Genomic DNA, 19,894 nt, shown 5'->3' with positions numbered 1-19,894 from the left:
TTAACCATCAAAAACGGTTAATACCCTCACATGCTATGATTTTTTTTATTCTTTATAAAAATGTTTAACTTCCCAAGATCACATCTCAAATCTTAGAGCTCTTTAAATAATCATGACCGGCCTGTCAAACAATGTGTTAGAGTGTACTTTCGTATATTTGTAAAACATAATCTCCTAATTATCTAAATCCCAACAGATACATATTTAAGATGTGAGGTATATTTAACTTGTATACTACATAAGGAATATAAATACTAAATCAAGTAGCAAACCTCCACCAACATATCAAATAGTACAACAAACACCACATAAATACCAATTCAAAATCCAAACATATCAAATCAACACAAATCACCTGAAATAATAAATCAATGATAATATCAATACATCACAATGAAACGACTAGAATCGTTTATGAAAAACGACAACATTTTTCTTTAATAATGTAGATGCGATGCATCTTGACCTCAGATGCGGCGCATCTTTGGAATACGGCACAACCTTCAGCAACCATTTCTATCCGTGGAATTTGGATCCGGCGCATAGATTCCCGTAGCTCAACAATTCAGCTATTTTTGATCAGTTTCACCCATTTCAAATGCCCATTTCGACATCAGCTGTTTAACAAGACATGAACCACATCATTTACATCTATAATCAGAAACAAGGAATCGAAAACTAAAGATTAAGAACAAGAGAAAAGAAAAGAACAAAATATAATGCCAAATACTAAAAAGACTGTTAACAATTGATATGCGGAAATATTAATTGAAAGTAAACTGAATTCATTATCATTGAATTGATTATGAATTAAAAGAAGACTATAAACTTTGAGTACTACATTTTGAATATATTGCTTGATTATTTATAATGAGTTGACTGTCTACTTATAATACAAGTCCTAAAGGTTATGTGGCTAAATAAGGAATGGAGCCTTATGTAAATAAAAAGAAACAATTCAATTATGGGTTATATAGAATGTAGCCGTTGATATGCTTTGATGTCTTCTTTCTTGAAGATAATGTCCTGACCCCACATATAAGTTATTCTTTTATTTATTTTATTTCTAACACTCTCCCTCAAGTTGAATAGTGAGATTTTCACAATTCAACTTGCACAACACATCGTTGAGGAGTCTTCAGTTGACTAATTTTCTGGGACCTGCTGCAAGCTAGTCTTAACTCGTGTTCAGTCGATTTCCGACTTGAACTTCTTTGATTTGCCTCGGTCATCAAGCTCCCGACATGAACCTAGTTCAATATTGAACCTTTACTAGTTCGCCAAGGAGTATTCATTTTCTAGACATGAACCTAGTCCAACTTAGACCTTTATTGGTTCGCCTATGAATATTCAGATTCCAACATGAACTCAGTTCATTATTGAACCTTGTTTGGTTCGCTTAGAATATTTAAGTTTCCTTTTCCTGACATGAACCCAGTTCAATGTGAACCTTGTTTGGTTCGTCAAGTATTTAAGTTTCCCGACATGAACCCAACTCCACTTGAACCTTGTTTGGCTCGCCCGACATAAACCCAGTTCAACTTTAGCCTTGTTTGGTTCGCCCGGAGTGTCTTGCTTTATGTACCGGAAATATCATTAAAGCAAGGATTAGTTACATCGTAATCATATTTCTTTTTCTTTTTTATCAACACACAATGATATTGATCAAACTCCCCCTCACTTGTGTGTTGAGCCTTTTTGACTCGAAATTTTCATAAAAAACTTAGAAACCCCCACCCCCTTTTTAAACGGATTTTAACATTGAACTGAATAAAAGATTACAACTTGGTCTAAGTTTTCAAAATTCATAACATGTTCAAATTTTAACCTTTTTAAATAAAATACGTAGTAAATAGTTTATATATTTATGATTTACTGGCAATCACCAATAACTAGTGAAATGAAATTGAAAAAGTGAATTTCTCTGACAAAAAAGTTTAACATATGCGGTTGTCCATCCAATTTTATTTGACCAAAATAAAGATAAAGACAAGAGACAAAGAATCTTTTATGTTCTCAATGTCTTGAAAGGCTTTTTTGACCACTCTTTGTTGTTTTGAATAAGCTCCTTACATAAAAAAAGCAATTTGTTTACTCCGTATTTTATAGGTCATTCAATTAAACAAAAGGCCAACTCTTTTTCTCCTATCAGTTTTTGAGATAGCAACTAGGATTTACCCCTGTATCATCTTTGATAGGTAGAGGCATGGTTGCAAAACTCGGGCTACTCGGCCGATTTCTCGGCGATTAGTCGGCAAGATTGTCTCAGCGAGAAATCGGCAGTCAACTCGGCTAGTAACTCGGTCAACTGCCAGTCAACGGCAGTCAAACGACGTTCAACGGCGGTCAACGGCAACCAAGCCTGAATAATTGATAGATCTGTAAACAAGATGACAGTAGTTGAGAAAATTAAAGATGGAAGATGTAAAGACGTGGCTCCGGTGAGGATTTGGAAAGAAAAAGATGAAGATGGTGCACATAAAAAAGAGAGAGCGTATGTTGGGAGGAGAGAAAAAGTGACAGGTTGGAGAGAAAAACATGTGGACTTAATTCTCTCTATTTTTTGGGATATAGGAGTATTAATATTTTACTCCAATATTAATATTTAATTCTGTCCACTTGAAAAAGTGACAGGCTGGAGCATTACAACATATATTATATATTTTGAAAAGGTACTTGGTGTAATACGGAGTAAAGTCTAAGATAAAATTTACATTTAATATATCTAATCTAATTAATATATATAAAATAAACATATATATTTATATTTATAAGTGTATTATTTATACATATAAATAATTATTATATATTTATATCTAATTAATAATAGGAACAAACTTGATATCCACTCTTAAACTTTTTATTAATTGATATCAAACTCCCTCATATTACAAATACATTGAGAATTCGGTCCTTAAATTTTAATTTACCAAGTTAAAACATAAAACATTATTAGTTTGAGATATAATTAATTAGTTTTTATTTAAGAAGTTTAATATTTAACATATATATATGAGAATATATATATTTATCTTAAAAAGTCAACGAAAGTCAACATCCGATTACTCCCCCGAGTACTCCCCGAGTCGCCGATTACTCCTCAAAAACCTCCTGGCGAGTACTCCCCGAGTCGCGAGTTTTACAACCTTGGGTAGAGGTAATCGAGTTAAACACTTATGCTTACTCCCACCCCCGATCATTTTGTGCGACCCTTATATAAAAGGGTTGAATTCGGGTTTGGGGGTTTTTCTCTCACCCATTTGGCCGTTTTGTGATTAACACAAGATTCAAGGAAAAAAGATTGAGGAGAGAAGGATTTGAGGTGTTAACCCATACCCTTTACCTGACCAGTAGATGTCGAAGCTATGAAATTGAAGCATTTGTGGTGTCGTTGCGGGTAGCTTCATGGTTGCCGCCGACTACCGCTGTTGCTCCCTCCGCCGCCGTTCAGGTCGCTGATTTCTTTTCCTTTTTTTTACTGGTGCCAGGTAAACCCGCCGTTCATTATTAATGGTTGGTGGTGCCGCCGTTAACTATTGATGGTTGGTGGTGGCCACCGTTGTTAGTAGCCTCTTGGTTACCCACGGCTGCAAATCCAACCCTTTCTTCATTCTGAAACCGCAATATAATCACCATGGCATTCACAACTAATCTTTGTTGTTTGGTGGCCGGTGATTTTGAGGCTTGGTTTGTTGTTGTCTGTTGATTATTGAGTCAAGCTACGGTCCTCGGACATGATAGCTAGATTTGAGAAGCCCTTTTTTCGGCATTTCCAAGCTACCGTCAATTCTTTGACATGGCGGCTTGGTTTTTGATGATTCTGAGTTCTCTATGCCCTCTCTTGTGACAGTCATTCATTTGACCTTGTCCTAAGAGTTCATTGGCAGAAAACTTTCAAAAACATTAAGCTACCGTCATTTGACATGGCGGCTTAATTTCGGTAAATGATTGAAGTTAAATATGAGTGTCTTGATTCAAGATCGACACCGTTAGCTCTGATACCATGTTAACAATTGATATGCGGAAATATTAATTGAAAGTAAACTGAATTCATTATCATTGAATTGATTATGAATTAAAAGAAGACTATAAACTTTGAGTACTACATTTTGAATATATTACTTGATTATTTACAATGAGTTGATTGCCTACTTATAATACAAGTCCTAAAGGTTATGTGGCTAAATAAGGAATGGAGCCTTATGTAAATAAAAAGAAACAATTCAATTATGGGTTATATAGAATGTAGGCCTTGATATGCTTTGATGTCTTCTTTCTTGAAGATAATGTCCTGACCCTACATATAAGTTATTCTTTTATTTATTTTATTTCTAACAAAGACTATGAAATGTCCCGTTCTTATTGATAAAAAACGTTCCATATTAATTGATTTCGTTGCGAGGTTTTGACCTCTATATGAGACGTTTTTCAAAGACTGCATTCATTTTAAAACAAACCATAACCTTTATTTCATCAATAAAGGTTTAAAAAGCTTTTACGTAGATTATCAAATAATGATAATCTAAAATATCCTGTTTACACACGACCATTACATAATGGTTTACAATACAAATATGTTACATCGAAATCATTTTCTTAAATGCAGTTTTTACACAGTATCATACAAACATGGACTCCAAATCTTGTCCTTATTTTAGTATGCAACAGCGGATTCTCTTAGTATTCACCTGAGAATAAACATGCTTTAAACGTCAACAAAAATGTTGGTGAGTTATAGGTTTAACCTATATATATCAAATCGTAACAATAGACCACAAGATTTCATATTTCAATATACATCCCATACATAGAGATAAAAATCATTCATATGGTGAACACCTGGTAACCGACATTAACAAGATGCATATATAAGAATATCCCCATCATTCCGGGACACCCTTCGGATATGATATAAATTTCGAAGTACTAAAGCATCTGGTACTTTGGATGGGGTTTGTTAGGCCCAATAGATCTATCTTTAGGATTCGCGTCAATTAGGGTGTCTGTTCCCTAATTCTTAGATTACCAGACTTAATAAAAAGGGGCATATTCGATTTCGATAATTCAACCATAGAATGTAGTTTCACGTACTTGTGTCTATTTTGTAAATCATTTATAAAACCTGCATGTATTCCCATCCCAAAAATATTAGATTTTAAAAGTGGGACTATAACTCACTTTCACAGATTTTTACTTCGTCGGGAAGTAAGACTTGGCCACTGGTTGATTCACGAACCTATAACAATATATACATATATATCAAAGTATGTTCAAAATATATTTACAACACTTTTAATATATTTTGATGTCTTAAGTTTATTAAGTCAGCTGTCCTCGTTAGTAACCTACAACTAGTTGTCCACAGTTAGATGTACAGAAATAAATCGATAAATATTATCTTGAATCAATCCACGACCCAGTGTATACGTATCTCAGTATTGATCACAACTCAAACTATATATATTTTGGAATCAACCTCAACCCTGTATAGCTAACTCTAACATTCACATATAGAGTGTCTATGGTTGTTCCGAAATATATATAGATGTGTCGACATGATAGGTCGAAACATTATATACGTGTCTATGGTATCTCAAGATTACATAATATACAATACAAGTTGATTAAGTTTTGGTTGGAATAGATTTGTTACCAATTTTCACGTAGCTAAAATGAGAAAAATTATCCAATCTTGTTTTACCCATAACTTCTTCATTTTAAATCCGTTTTGAGTGAATCAAATTGCTATGGTTTCATATTGAACTCTATTTTATGAATCTAAACAGAAAAAGTATAGGTTTATAGTCGGAAAAATAAGTTACAAGTCGTTTTTGTAAAGGTAGTCATTTCAGTCGAAAGAACGACGTTTAGATGACCATTTTAGAAAACATACTTCCACTTTGAGTTTAACCATAATTTTTGGATATAGTTTCATGTTCATAATAAAAATCATTTTCTCAGAATAACAACTTTTAAATCAAAGTTTATCATAGTTTTTAATTAACTAACCCAAAACAGCCCGCGGTGTTACTACGACGGCGTAAATCCGATTTTACGGTGTTTTTCGTGTTTCCAGGTTTTAAATCATTAAGTTAGAATATCATATAGATATAGAACATGTGTTTAGTTGATTTTAAAAGTCAAGTTAGAAGGATTAACTTTTGTTTGCGAACAAGTTTAGAATTAACTAAACTATGTTCTAGTGATTACAAGTTTAAACCTTCGAATAAGATAGCTTTATATGTATGAATCGAATGATGTTATGAACATCATTACTACCTTAAGTTCCTTGGATAAACCTACTGGAAAAGATAAAAATGGATCTAGCTTCAACGGATCCTTGGATGGCTCGAAGTTCTTGAAGCAGAATCATGACACGAAAACAAGTTCAAGTAAGATCATCACTTGAAATAAGATTGTTATAGTTATAGAAATTGAACCAAAGTTTAAATATGATTATTACCTTGTATTAGAATGATAATCTACTGTAAGAAACAAAGATTCCTTGAGGTTGGATGATCACCTTATAAGATTGGAAGTGAGCTAGCAAACTTGAAAGTATTCTTGATTTTATGTAACTAGAACTTGTAGAATTTATGAAGAACACTTAGAACTTGAAGATAGAACTTGAGAGAGATCAATTAGATGAAGAAAATTGAATAATGAAAGTGTTTTTAGGTGTTTTTGGTCGTTGGTGTATGGATTAGATATAAAGGATATGTAATTTTGTTTTCATGTAAATAAGTCATGAATGATTACTCATATTTTTGTAATCTTATGAGATATTTCATGCTAGTTGCCAAATGATGGTTCCCACATGTGTTAGGTGACTCACATGGGCTGCTAATAGCTGATCATTGGAGTGTATATACCAATAGTACATACATCTAAAAGCTGTGTATTGTACGAGTACGAATACGGGTGCATACGAGTAAATTGTTGATGAAACTGAACGAGGATGTAATTGTAAGCATTTTTGTTAAGTAGAAGTATTTTGATAAGTGTATTGAAGTCTTTCAAAAGTGTATAAATACATATTAAAACACTACATGTATATACATTTTAACTGAGTCGTTAAGTCATCGTTAGTCGTTACATGTAAGTGTTGTTTTGAAACCTTTAGGTTAACGATCTTGTTAAATGTTGTTAACCCAATGTTTATAATATCAAATGAGATTTTAAATTATTATATTATCATGATATTATCATGTATGAATATCTCTTAATATGATATATATACATTAAATGTCTTTACAACGATAATCGTTACATATATGTCTCGTTTAAAAATCATTAAGTTAGTAGTCTTGTTTTTACATATGTAGTTCATTGTTAATATACTTAATGATATGTTTACTTATCATAGTATCATGTTAACTATATATATATCCATATATATGTCACCATATAGTTTTTACAAGTTTTAACATTCGTGAATCACCGGTCAACTTGGGTGGTCAATTGTCTATATGAAACATATTTCAATTAATCAAGTCTTAACAAGTTTGATTGCTTAAAATATTGGAAACATTTAGTCGTGTAAATATCAATCTCAATTAATGTATATGAACATGGAAAAGTTCGGGTCACTACAGTACCTACCCGTTAAATAAATTTCGTCCCGAAATTTTAAGCTGTTGAAGGTGTTGACGAATCTTCTGGAAATAGATGCGGGTATTTCTTCTTCATCTGATCTTCACGCTCCCAGGTGAACTCGGGTCCTCTACGAGCATTCCATCGAACCTTAACAATTGGTATCTTGTTTTGCTTAAGTCTTTTAACCTCACGATCCATTATTTCGATGGGTTCTTCGATGAATTGAAGTTTTTCGTTGATTTGGATTTCATCTAACGGAATAGTGAGATCTTCTTTAGCAAAATATTTCTTCAAATTCGAGACGTGGAAAGTGTTATGTACAGCCGCGAGTTGTTGAGGTAACTCAAGTCGGTAAGCTACTGGTCCGACACGATCAATAATCTTGAATGGTCCAATATACCTTGGATTTAATTTCCCTCGTTTACCAAATCGAACAACGCCTTTCCAAGGTGCAACTTTAAGCATGACCATCTCTCCAATTTCAAATTCTATATCTTTTCTTTTAATGTCAGCGTAGCTCTTTTGTCGACTTTGGGCGGTTTTCAACCGTTGTTGAATTTGGATGATCTTCTCGGTAGTTTGTATAATCTCCGGACCCGTAATCTGTCTATCCCCCACTTCACTCCAACAAATCGGAGACCTGCACTTTCTACCATAAAGTGCTTCAAACGGCGCCATCTCAATGCTTGAATGGTAGCTGTTGTTGTAGGAAAATTCTGCTAACGGTAGATGTCGATCCCAACTGTTTCCGAAATCAATAACACATGCTCGTAGCATGTCTTCAAGCGTTTGTATCGTCCTTTCGCTCTGCCCATCAGTTTGTGGATGATAGGCAGTACTCATGTCTAGACGAGTTCCTAATGCTTGCTGCAATGTCTGCCAGAATCTTGAAATAAATCTGCCATCCCTATCAGAGATAATAGAGATTGGTATTCCATGTCTGGAGACGACTTCCTTCAAATACAGTCGTGCTAACTTCTCCATCTTGTCATCTTCTCTTATTGGCAGGAAGTGTGCTGATTTGGTGAGACGATCAACTATTACCCAAATAGTATCAAAACCACTTGCAGTCCTTGGCAATTTAGTGATGAAATCCATGGTAATGTTTTCCCATTTCTATTCCGGGATTTCGGGTTGTTGAAGTAGACCTGATGGTTTCTGATGCTCAGCTTTGACCTTAGAACACGTCAAACATTCTCCTACGTATTTAGCAACATCGGCTTTCATACCCGGCCACCAAAAATGTTTCTTGAGATCCTTGTACATCTTCCCCGTTCCAGGATGTATTGAGTATCTAGTTTTATGAGCTTCTCTAAGTACCATTTCTCTCATATCTCCAAATTTTGGTACCCAAATTCTTTCAGCCCTATACCGGGTTCCGTCTTCCCGAATATTAAGATGCTTCTCCGATCCTTTGGGTATTTCATCCTTTAAATTTCCCTCTTTTAAAACTCCTTGTTGCGCCTCCTTTATTTGAGTAGTAAGGTTATTATGAATCATTATATTCATAGATTTTACTCGAATGGGTTCTCTGTCCTTCCTGCTCAAGGCATCGGCTACCACATTTGCCTTCCCCGGGTGGTAACGAATCTCAAAGTCGTAATCATTCAACAATTCAATCCACCTACGCTGCCTCATATTCAGTTGTTTCTGATTAAATATGTGTTGAAGACTTTTGTGGTCAGTATATATAATATTTTTGACCCCATATAAGTAGTGCCTCCAAGTCTTTAATGCAAAAACAACCGCGCCTAATTCCAAATCATGCGTCGTATAATTTTGCTCGTGAATCTTCAATTGTCTAGATGCATAAGAAATCACCTTCGTTCGTTGCATTAATACACAACCGAGACCTTGCTTTGATGCGTCACAATAAATCACAAAATCATCATTCCCTTCAGGCAATGACAATATAGGTGTCGTAGTTAGCTTTTTCTTCAATAACTGAAACGCTTTCTCTTGTTCATCCTTCCATTCAAATTTCTTCCCTTTATGCGTTAATGCAGTCAAGGGTTTTGCTATTCTGGAAAAGTCTTGGATGAACCTTCTGTAGTAACCAGCTAGTCCTAAAAACTGGCGTATGTGTTTCGGAGTTTTCGGGGTTTCCCACTTTTCAACGGTTTCTATCTTTGCCGAATCCACCTTAATACCTTCTTTGTTCACTATGTAACCGAGGAATTGAACTTCTTCCAACCAAAATGCACACTTTGAAAACTTAGCGTACAATTCTTCCTTCCTCAATACTTCTAACACCTTTCTCAAATGTTCATCGTGTTCTTGGTCATTCTTTGAGTAAATAAGTATGTCATCAATGAAAACAATGACAAACTTGTCAAGGTATGGTCCACACACTCGGTTCATAAGGTCCATGAACACAGCTGGTGCATTATTTAAACCAAATGGCATGACCATAAACTCGTAATGACCGTAACGTGTTCTGAAAGCAGTCTTTGGAATATCATCTTCTTTCACCCGCATTTGATGATACCCGGAACGTAAGTCAATCTTTGAATAAACAGACGAGCCTTGTAGTTGATCAAATAAGTCGTCGATTCTCGGTAGTGGGTAGCGGTTCTTGATGGTAAGTTTGTTCAACTCTCGGTAGTCGATACACAACCTGAATGTACCATCTTTCTTCTTGACAAACAAAACAGGAGCTCCCCACGGTGATGTGCTTGGTCGAATGAAACCACGCTCTAAAAGTTCTTGTAATTGGCTTTGCAGTTCTTTCATCTCGCTGGGTGCGAGTCTGTAAGGAGCACGAGCTATTGGTGCAGCTCCTGGTACAAGATCTATTTGAAATTCTACGGATCGATGTGGGGGTAATCCCGGTAATTCTTTCGGAAATACATCGGGAAATTCTTTTGCAACGGGAACATCATTGATGCTCTTTTCTTCAGTTTGTACTTTCTCGACGTGTGCTAGAACAGCATAGCAACCTTTTCTTATTAGTTTTTGTGCCTTCAAATTACTAATAAGATGTAGCTTCGTGTTGCCCTTTTCTCCGTACACCATTAAGGGTTTTCCTTTTTCTCGTATAATGCGAATTGCATTTTTGTAACAAACGATCTCTGCTTTCACTTCTTTCAACCAGTCCATACCGATTATCACATCAAAACTCCCTAACTCTACTGGTATCAAATCAATCTTAAATGTTTCGCTAACCAGTTTAATTTCTCGATTCCGACATATATTATCTGCTGAAATTAATTTACCATTTGCTAATTCGAGTAAAAATTTACTATCCAAAGGCGTCAATGGACAACTTAATTTAGCACAAAAATCTCTACTCATATAGCTTCTATCCGCACCCGAATCAAATAAAACGTAAGCAGATTTATTGTCAATAAGAAACGTACCCGTAACAAGCTCCGGGTCTTCCTGTGCCTCTGCCGCATTAATATTGAAAACTCTTCCGCGGCCTTGTCCATTCGTGTTCTCCTGGTTCGGGCAATTTCTAATAATGTGGCCCGGTTTTCCACATTTATAACAAACTACATTGACATAACTTGCTCCGACACTACTTGCTCCGCCATTACTCGTTCCGACACCATTTGTTCCTTTCGTTCTATTAACCCCTGGTCCGTAGACCTCACACTTCGCCGCGCTATGACCATTTCTTTTACACTTGTTGCAAAATTTGGTGCAGAACCCCGAGTGATACTTTTCACACCTTTGGCATAGCTGCTTCTGATTGTTGTTGTTGTTGCGGTTATTATTGTTGTTGGGATGATTGTTGTAGTTGTTGTTGTTGTTGTTGTTGTTGTTGTTGTTGGGCCGTTTGTTGTAGTTGCGATTGATGTTGCGATTGTTGGGATGATTGTTGCGATTATTGTTGTAATTGCTGTTGTTGTATTGGTGATTCTTATCACCGTTTTCCTCCCACTTTCTTTTGACTTGCTTCACGTTGGCCTCTTCAGCAGTCTGTTCTTTAATTCTTTCTTCAATCTGGTTCACTAGTTTGTGAGCCATTCTACATGCCTGTTGTATGGAGGCGGGCTCGTGTGAACTTATATCTTCTTGGATTCTTTCCGGTAATCCTTTCACAAACGCGTCGATCTTCTCTTCCTCATCTTCGAACGCTCCCGGACACAATAGGCACAATTCTGTGAATCGTCTTTCGTACGTGGTAATATCAAATCCTTGGGTCCGTAACCCTCTAAGTTCTGTCTTGAGCTTATTGACCTCGGTTCTGGGACGGTACTTCTCGTTCATCAAGTGCTTGAATGCTGACCACGGTAGTGCGTACGCATCATCTTGTCCCACTTGCTCTAGATAGGTATTCCACCATGTTAACGCAGAACCTGTGAAGGTATGCGTAGCGTACTTCACTTTGTCCTCTTCAGTACACTTACTTATGACAAACACCGATTCGACCTTCTCGGTCCACCGTTTCAATCCGATCGGTCCTTCGGTTCCATCAAATTCCAAAGGTTTGCAGGCAGTGAATTCTTTGTAGGTGCATCCTACACGATTTCCTGTACTGCTAGATCCAAGGTTATTGTTGGTATGTAGCGCAGCCTGTACTGCGGCTATGTTTGAAGCTAGAAAAGTACGGAATTCCTCTTCATTCATATTCACGGTGTGTCGAGTAGTCGGTGCCATTTCCTTCAAAATAATCAAATGGAACAAGTTAATCATACAGAATATTAAGAGTAGTTAATAGTATTTCGTAGCATAATATGAACTCATTTATAAAAGCTTTTTCTTCATATTAGCGTTTTATAAGTTTAAATTCGGGTAGTACCTACCCGTTAAGTTCATACTTAGTAGCTAATATACAATTCAACTACTACAATTCTATATGAAAAACTGATTATAATAATATTTCGCGTTCAAACTTTTATACAATATTTTACAAACTTACAATACCACTTATTTTACATAAAGCATGAAATATAGCACACAATAACTTTGATACAAGATAGTTGTGAAGATAATTCTAGCTAGTACACAAGTCGTTCAGCAAAGGCAATAAAGACACGTAATTCATACGTCCAGAAACAAGTCATGCATTCTGGTTTTACTAGGACTACTTCCCATCCTTGGTCTTGTGGAACATAACCGTTATGGCCGTTGATAAGACAGCGTGTTGTAACGTCGTCAAAGGGACGAGGGTTACGTAATGTCCAACAGTCCCGTAACAATCTAAAAACCTCATTTCTTACCCCAATTACCGACTCCGTCACTTGTGGGAACGTTTTGTTTAATAGTTGTAGCCCGATGTTCTTGTTCTCACTTTGGTGAGAAGCGAACATTACTAATCCGTAAGCATAACATGCTTCTTTATGTTGCATGTTAGCCGCTTTTTCTAAATCACGAAGTCCAATATTCGGATATATTGAGTCAAAATAATTTCTTAACCCGTTGCGTAAAATAGCATTTGGGTTCCCCGCAATATATGCGTCAAAGTAAACACATCGTAACTTATGGGTTTCCCAATGTGATATCCCCCATCTTTCAAATGAAAGTCTCTTATAAACCAAGACATTCTTGGAACGTTCTTCGAATGTCTCGCCTTAAATAGTTGTGCCGAAGAATTCTGACCGACTTTAGACAAGATTTCATCAATCATGTCTCCGGGTAGGTCTCTTAAAATATTGGGTTGTCTATCCATTTTGTGTTTTTATACTGTAAAATAGACAAGAGTTAGATTCATAAAAAAAATACTTATTAATACAAGCAATTTTTACATATATCATAAAGCATAAGCACACTATATTACATATATTACACCACACGAATACAACTATCTTATTCCGACTCGCTTGTTTCTTCTTCTTCGGTTTTGGTTCGTTTTGCCAAGTTTCTAGGGATATATGATGTTCCCCTAATACGAGCCGTCGTTATCCACATTGGTTTAGAAAAACCTGGTGGTTTAGAGGTTCCCGGGTCATTGTTACAACTTAAGGACTTCGGGGGTTGACGATACATATAAAGTTCATCGGGGTTGGAATTAGATTTCTCTATTTTTATGCCCTTTTCCTTATTATTTTCTTTTGCCTTTTTAAATTCAGTTGGGGTAATTTCTATAACATCATCGGAATTCTCGTCAGAATCCGATTCATCGGAGAATTGGTAATCCTCCCCATATTTTGCTTCCTTAGCGGAAACACCATTGACCATAATTAACCTTGGTCGGTTGGTTGAGGATTTTCTTTTACTTAACCGTTTTATTATTTCCCCCACCGGTTCTATTTCTTCATCCGGTTCCGATTCTTCTTCCGGTTCCGATTCTTCTTCCGGTTCCGACTCTTCTTCTGGTTCCTCTTCGGGAATTTGTGAATCAGTCCACGAATCATTCCAATTTACATTTAACTCTTCATTATTATTAGGTGAGTCAATGGGACTTGTTCTAGAGGTAGACATCTATCACATAATATGAAACGCGTTAAGAGATTAATATATCACATAATATTCACATGTTAAAAATATATAGTTTCCAACAAAATTTGTTAAGCAATCATTTTTCAAGTAAACACGGTCGAAGTCCAGACTCACTAATGCATCCTAACAAACTCGATAAGACACACTAATGCAAAATTCTGGTTCTCTAAGACCAACGCTCGGATACCAACTGAAATGTCCCGTTCTTATTGATTAAAAACGTTCCATATTAATTGATTTCGTTGCGAGGTTTTGACCTCTATATGAGACGTTTTTCAAAGACTGCATTCATTTTAAAACAAACCATAACCTTTATTTCATCAATAAAGGTTTAAAAAGCTTTTACGTAGATTATCAAATAATGATAATCTAAAATATCCTGTTTACACACGACCATTACATAATGGTTTACAATACAAATATGTTACATCGAAATCATTTTCTTAAATGCAGTTTTTACACAGTATCATACAAACATGGACTCCAAATCTTGTCCTTATTTTAGTATGCAACAGCGGAAGCTCTTAGTATTCACCTGAGAATAAACATGCTTTAAACGTCAACAAAAATGTTGGTGAGTTATAGGTTTAACCTATATATATCAAATCGTAACAATAGACCACAAGATTTCATATTTCAATATACATCCCATACATAGAGATAAAAATCATTCATATGGTGAACACCTGGTAACTGACATTAACAAGATGCATATATAAGAATATCCCCATCATTCCGGGACACCCTTCGGATATGATATAAATTTCGAAGTACTAAAGCATCCGGTACTTTGGATGGGGTTTGTTAGGCCCAATAGATTTATCTTTAGGATTCGCGTCAATTAGGGTGTCTGTTCCCTAATTCTTAGATTACCAGACTTAATAAAAAGGGGCATATTCGATTTCGATAATTCAACCATAGAATGTAGTTTCACGTACTTGTGTCTATTTTGTAAATCATTTATAAAACCTGCATGTATTCTCATCCCAAAAATATTAGATTTTAAAAGTGGGACTATAACTCACTTTCACAGATTTTTACTTCGTCGGGAAGTAAGACTTGGCCACTGGTTGATTCACGAACCTATAACAATATATACATATATATCAAAGTATGTTCAAAATATATTTACAACACTTTTAATATATTTTGATGTCTTAAGTTTATTAAGTCAGCTGTCCTCGTTAGTAACCTACAACTAGTTGTCCACAGTTAGATGTACAGAAATAAATCGATAAATATTATCTTGAATCAATCCACGATCCAGTGTATACGTATCTCAGTATTGATCACAACTCAAACTATATATATTTTGGAATCAACCTCAACCCTGTATAGCTAACTCCAACATTCACATATAGAGTGTCTATGGTTGTTTCGAAATATATATAGATGTGTCGACATGATAGGTCGAAACATTGTATACGTGTCTATGGTATCTCAAGATTACATAATATACAATACAAGTTGATTAAGTTTTGGTTGGAATAGATTTGTTACCAATTTTCACGTAGCTAAAATGAGAAAAATTATCCAATCTTGTTTTACCCATAACTTCTTCATTTTAAATCCGTTTTGAGTGAATCAAATTGCTATGGTTTCATATTGAACTCTATTTTATGAATCCAAACAGAAAAAGTATAGGTTTATAGTCGGAAAAATAAGTTACAAGTCGTTTTTGTAAAGGTAGTCATTTCAGTCGAAAGAACGACGTTTAGATGACCATTTTAGAAAACATACTTCCACTTTGAGTTTAACCATAATTTTTGGATATAGTTTCATGTTCATAATAAAAATCATTTTCTCAGAATAACAACTTTTAAATCAAAGTTTATCATAGTTTTTAATTAACTAACCCAAAACAGCCCGCGGTGTTACTACGACGGCGTAAATCCGGTTTTACGGTGTTTTTCATGTTTCCAGGTTTTAAATCATTAAGTTAGAATATCATATAGATATAGAACATGTGTTTAGTTGATTTTAAAAGTCAAGTTAGAAGGATTAACTTTTGTTTGCGAACAAGTTTAGAATTAACTAAACTATGTTCTAGTGATTACAAGTTTTAACCTTCGAATAAGATAGCTTTATATGTATGAATCGAATGATGTTATGAACATCATTACTACCTTAAGTTCCTTGGATAAACCTAATGGAAAAGGTAAAAATGGATCTAGCTTCAACGGATCCTTGGATGGCTCGAAGTTCTTGAAGCAGAATCATGACACGAAAACAAGTTCAAGTAAGATCATCACTTGAAATAAGATTGTTATAGTTATAGAAATTGAACCAAAGTTTGAATATAATTATTACCTTGTATTAGAATGATAACCTACTGTAAGAAACAAAGATTTCTTGAGGTTGGATGATCACCTTATAAGATTGGAAGTGAGCTAGCAAACTTGAAAGTATTCTTGATTTTATGTAACTAGAACTTGTAGAATTTATGAAGAACACTTAGAACTTGAAGATAGAACTTGAGAGAGATCAATTAGATGAAGAAAATTGAATAATAAAAGTGTTTGTAGGTGTTTTTGGTCGTTGGTGTATGGATTAGATATAAAGGATATGTAATTTTGTTTTCATGTAAATAAGTCATGAATGATTACTCATATTTTTGTAATCTTATGAGATATTTCATGCTAGTTGCCAAATGATGGTTCCCACATGTGTTAGGTGACTCACATGGGCTGCTAAGAGCTGATCATTGGAGTGTATATACCAATAGTACATACATCTAAAAGCTGTGTATTGTACGAGTACGAATACGGGTGCATACGAGTAGAATTGTTGATGAAACTGAACGAGGATGTAATTGTAAGCATTTTTGTTAAGTAGAAGTATTTTGATAAGTGTATTGAAGTCTTTCAAAAGTGTATAAATACATATTAAAACACTACATGTATATACATTTTAACTGAGTCGTTAAGTCATCGTTAGTCGTTACATGTAAGTGTTGTTTTGAAACCTTTAGGTTAACGATCTTGTTAAATGTTGTTAACCCAATGTTTATAATATCAAATGAGATTTTAAATTATTATATTATCATGATATTATCATGTATGAATATCTCTTAATATGATATATATACATTAAATGTCTTTACAACGATAATCGTTACATATATGTCTCGTTTAAAAATCATTAAGTTAGTAGTCTTGTTTTTACATATGTAGTTCATTGTTAATATACTTAATGATATGTTTACTTATCATAGTATCATGTTAACTATATATATATCCATATATATGTCACCATATAGTTTTTACAAGTTTTAACGTTCGTGAATCACCGGTCAACTTGGGTGGTCAATTGTCTATATGAAACATATTTCAATTAATCAAGTCTTAACAAGTTTGATTGCTTAACATATTGGAAACATTTAGTCATGTAAATATCAATCTCAATTAATATATATGAACATGGAAAAGTTCGGGTCACTACAGACTACACCATGTATTACTTGCATACACTATGATGTGTTTACAAGACTCACTACATAGATACAAGAGAACACCTAGAAGCCTCTAACATTAACTACTATCTAACAACTACTTTCTAACAATAATAAATGTATTCATACATTCTAACACTAGTTGGAGCATAGATAATGATCCAATTTGTTACAAAACCGAAAGACATGAGCAACTATATTCGTCTCAACAAGGACGAAGAAAGAACCAAACTTGCTTCACCAGGAGCATCCAAACTCGCCTCACCTGGAACGACCAAACAACTAATCTTGCTTCACCAGGAGCAACAAAACTCATCTCGCCAGGGATGAACAAATAACCAAATTTGCCTCACTAGGGCTTCCAAACTCGTCTCACCAGGAACGATAAAACAAGTGAATTAGCCTCACAAGGGGCTACCAAACTAACCGAACTAGTCTCACAGGGGACTACTCAACAACCGAATTAGCCTCACAAGGGGCTACCAAATAACCAAACTCTCCTTGCCTCACCAGGGGCAATCTCGACACACTAGGGTCAACATCTTCTAAATATCATCCTCCACACAGAAGGGCCTTATGTATACTCCATAGGACCCACCGAATCATACAAAAATAGAGCAGCAACTAGAAACCCAGCAATTGATTCAGGAACAGCCAAATTAGAAATCAGAATTCTCTAACCCACCAAATTAATCAAATATAAAAATCAAAGTAGCAGTAGCAACCCAATACAATAACTCAAATATAACAACCCAAATAGATAGAATACGTCAAATACAATACCCCAAATAAAATAAATAAGCACCTGAAATACCAGATAAACCAAATTATACAAATCGGGTTCGAAATTCAAAGTGACATAATGGACCATTACTCACTGGGGTAATGGTCGGAATTTCATGATGAACTCACCGGAACAAAAAACGACGGCGTATGGCAGCACATGTGCCCTCACGCTGCGGCGCATGGACGGAAGGGTTGCGGGGGTCAGCGGCGCGTGGGGGTGCGTCGGTGGTCGGAAACTCAATTAACTTTCAGATTATGCAGTTCGGGGTCTTCGAAATCAATTGAAGGTGGTGGTGAGACTTAAAAACCACTCTTCGGGGGTGATTATGAAAATCCGTCGTAGTGGGTAATTTCAAAATCAATGGTACGCCCCCACAATACAATCTCCACAAAATTAAAATATCACGAGTTGAACTAGATGTCACCAGGGAACTAGTTGGAATATCACAAAATAGAGATTCGAAAAAAAAGAAGGAAACTTAACTTGGACTGATTGTGCACTCTCCTGGGTGCTCACAGATTCAGTACTCTCAAGGTACCTTATTCAAACTTTCAAACACTTACACAGGTGCACTCTCTCGGTGCTCTCTGATACCATGTAATCAGAAACAAGGATTCGAAAACTAAAGATTAAGAGAAAAGAAAAGAACAAAATATTTAACGCCAAATACTAAAAAGACTAGATCTTGAATTAAAATATATAGATACAATAGAACACCTAGAAGCCTCTAGCATTAACTAGTATCTAACAACTACTTTTTAACAATAATAAATGTATGACTCCGGTTTCTCACAAAGCGGGTAGTTGCCCTGGGATTAGTCAGTTCAAAAAAAATGTTGGATACACAGTTAAAAAATAATAATAATAATAAATGTTTTGCTACATTCTAACAACATCCAAACCAACTTTCAACAAGTTTCAAGATTCACAAATACGATATAGTATTAAACGACCAATTACACAAGGATGTGGTTATCTTGACCCATTACACAGATCTTTAACTTAAAAACCGACAAGTATCATGAGCATGCATCTTCAGGATATATCTACCCCATACAAAACTACAAGCCATCACTAAAAGCACCGTTCTAATCTCTAAGTCCCAAAATAACCATCTACAAGCTACTCGAGGTATTCCCACCTCCTTACCCTTCCCTTTCTTCGCGTGCGAGCCTATAAAATGTATAAACAACAATGGGTAAGTGAATGCTTAGTGAATACAAAATCTGAATATTAATCAATAACTTCATAAATACAAGTTAAACTTCAATCAACTTCAAGTCAACAAGCATACATCCGAGTAAGTAAGCACACATCAAAACAAGCATACACGCAATATGTCTCGTAAGCTTTGTCACATCCCATACGAGAACCAAGTCAATACCCGCTTGTCACATTCCCTACGGGAACCAAGCCATCACTGGTGACCTATGGACCTTAAGCTTGTCACATCCATAGGCCATCATTAATATGAGAACTTCATAAAGACAAGTCAAACTTCAAGCACCTCCCCTACGGAAATCGAGCCATCATCAATACGAGAACTTGTAACATCCCCTATGGGAGTGAAGTCTCACATCCATAGGCAATTTCATATATCAATACAAACTTATCAAATAATATGCGTACAATGTACTCACCTTCAATCCAAGAAAGTATTTCAACAACACTTC

At 35.3% G+C, this 19,894-nt stretch overlaps 1 long non-coding RNA gene across 2 annotated transcripts; it reads right to left on the bottom strand.

Moving 5' to 3' along the window:
• On the bottom strand, positions 1 to 18,907 carry LOC139873346 (uncharacterized). 2 transcript variants are annotated; one of them, XR_011767315.1, is made up of 3 exons: positions 18,347 to 18,907; positions 356 to 617; positions 1 to 121 (listed from the first exon to the last, which is right to left on the bottom strand). It is a non-coding gene; the product is annotated as an uncharacterized lncRNA (long non-coding RNA). The 2 variants fall into 2 exon arrangements; XR_011767314.1 differs by lacking the exon at positions 1 to 121 and having other exon boundaries at positions 325 to 617.
• Positions 18,908 to 19,894: the final 987 nt, after the last annotated feature.

This window comes from Rutidosis leptorrhynchoides, chromosome 10, assembly GCF_046630445.1.
Source record: "Rutidosis leptorrhynchoides isolate AG116_Rl617_1_P2 chromosome 10, CSIRO_AGI_Rlap_v1, whole genome shotgun sequence".
Taxonomy (NCBI): domain Eukaryota; kingdom Viridiplantae; phylum Streptophyta; class Magnoliopsida; order Asterales; family Asteraceae; genus Rutidosis; species Rutidosis leptorrhynchoides.
The sequence above is the reverse complement of the archived record's forward strand: the minus strand, read 5'-3'. Positions and strand labels throughout refer to the sequence as shown.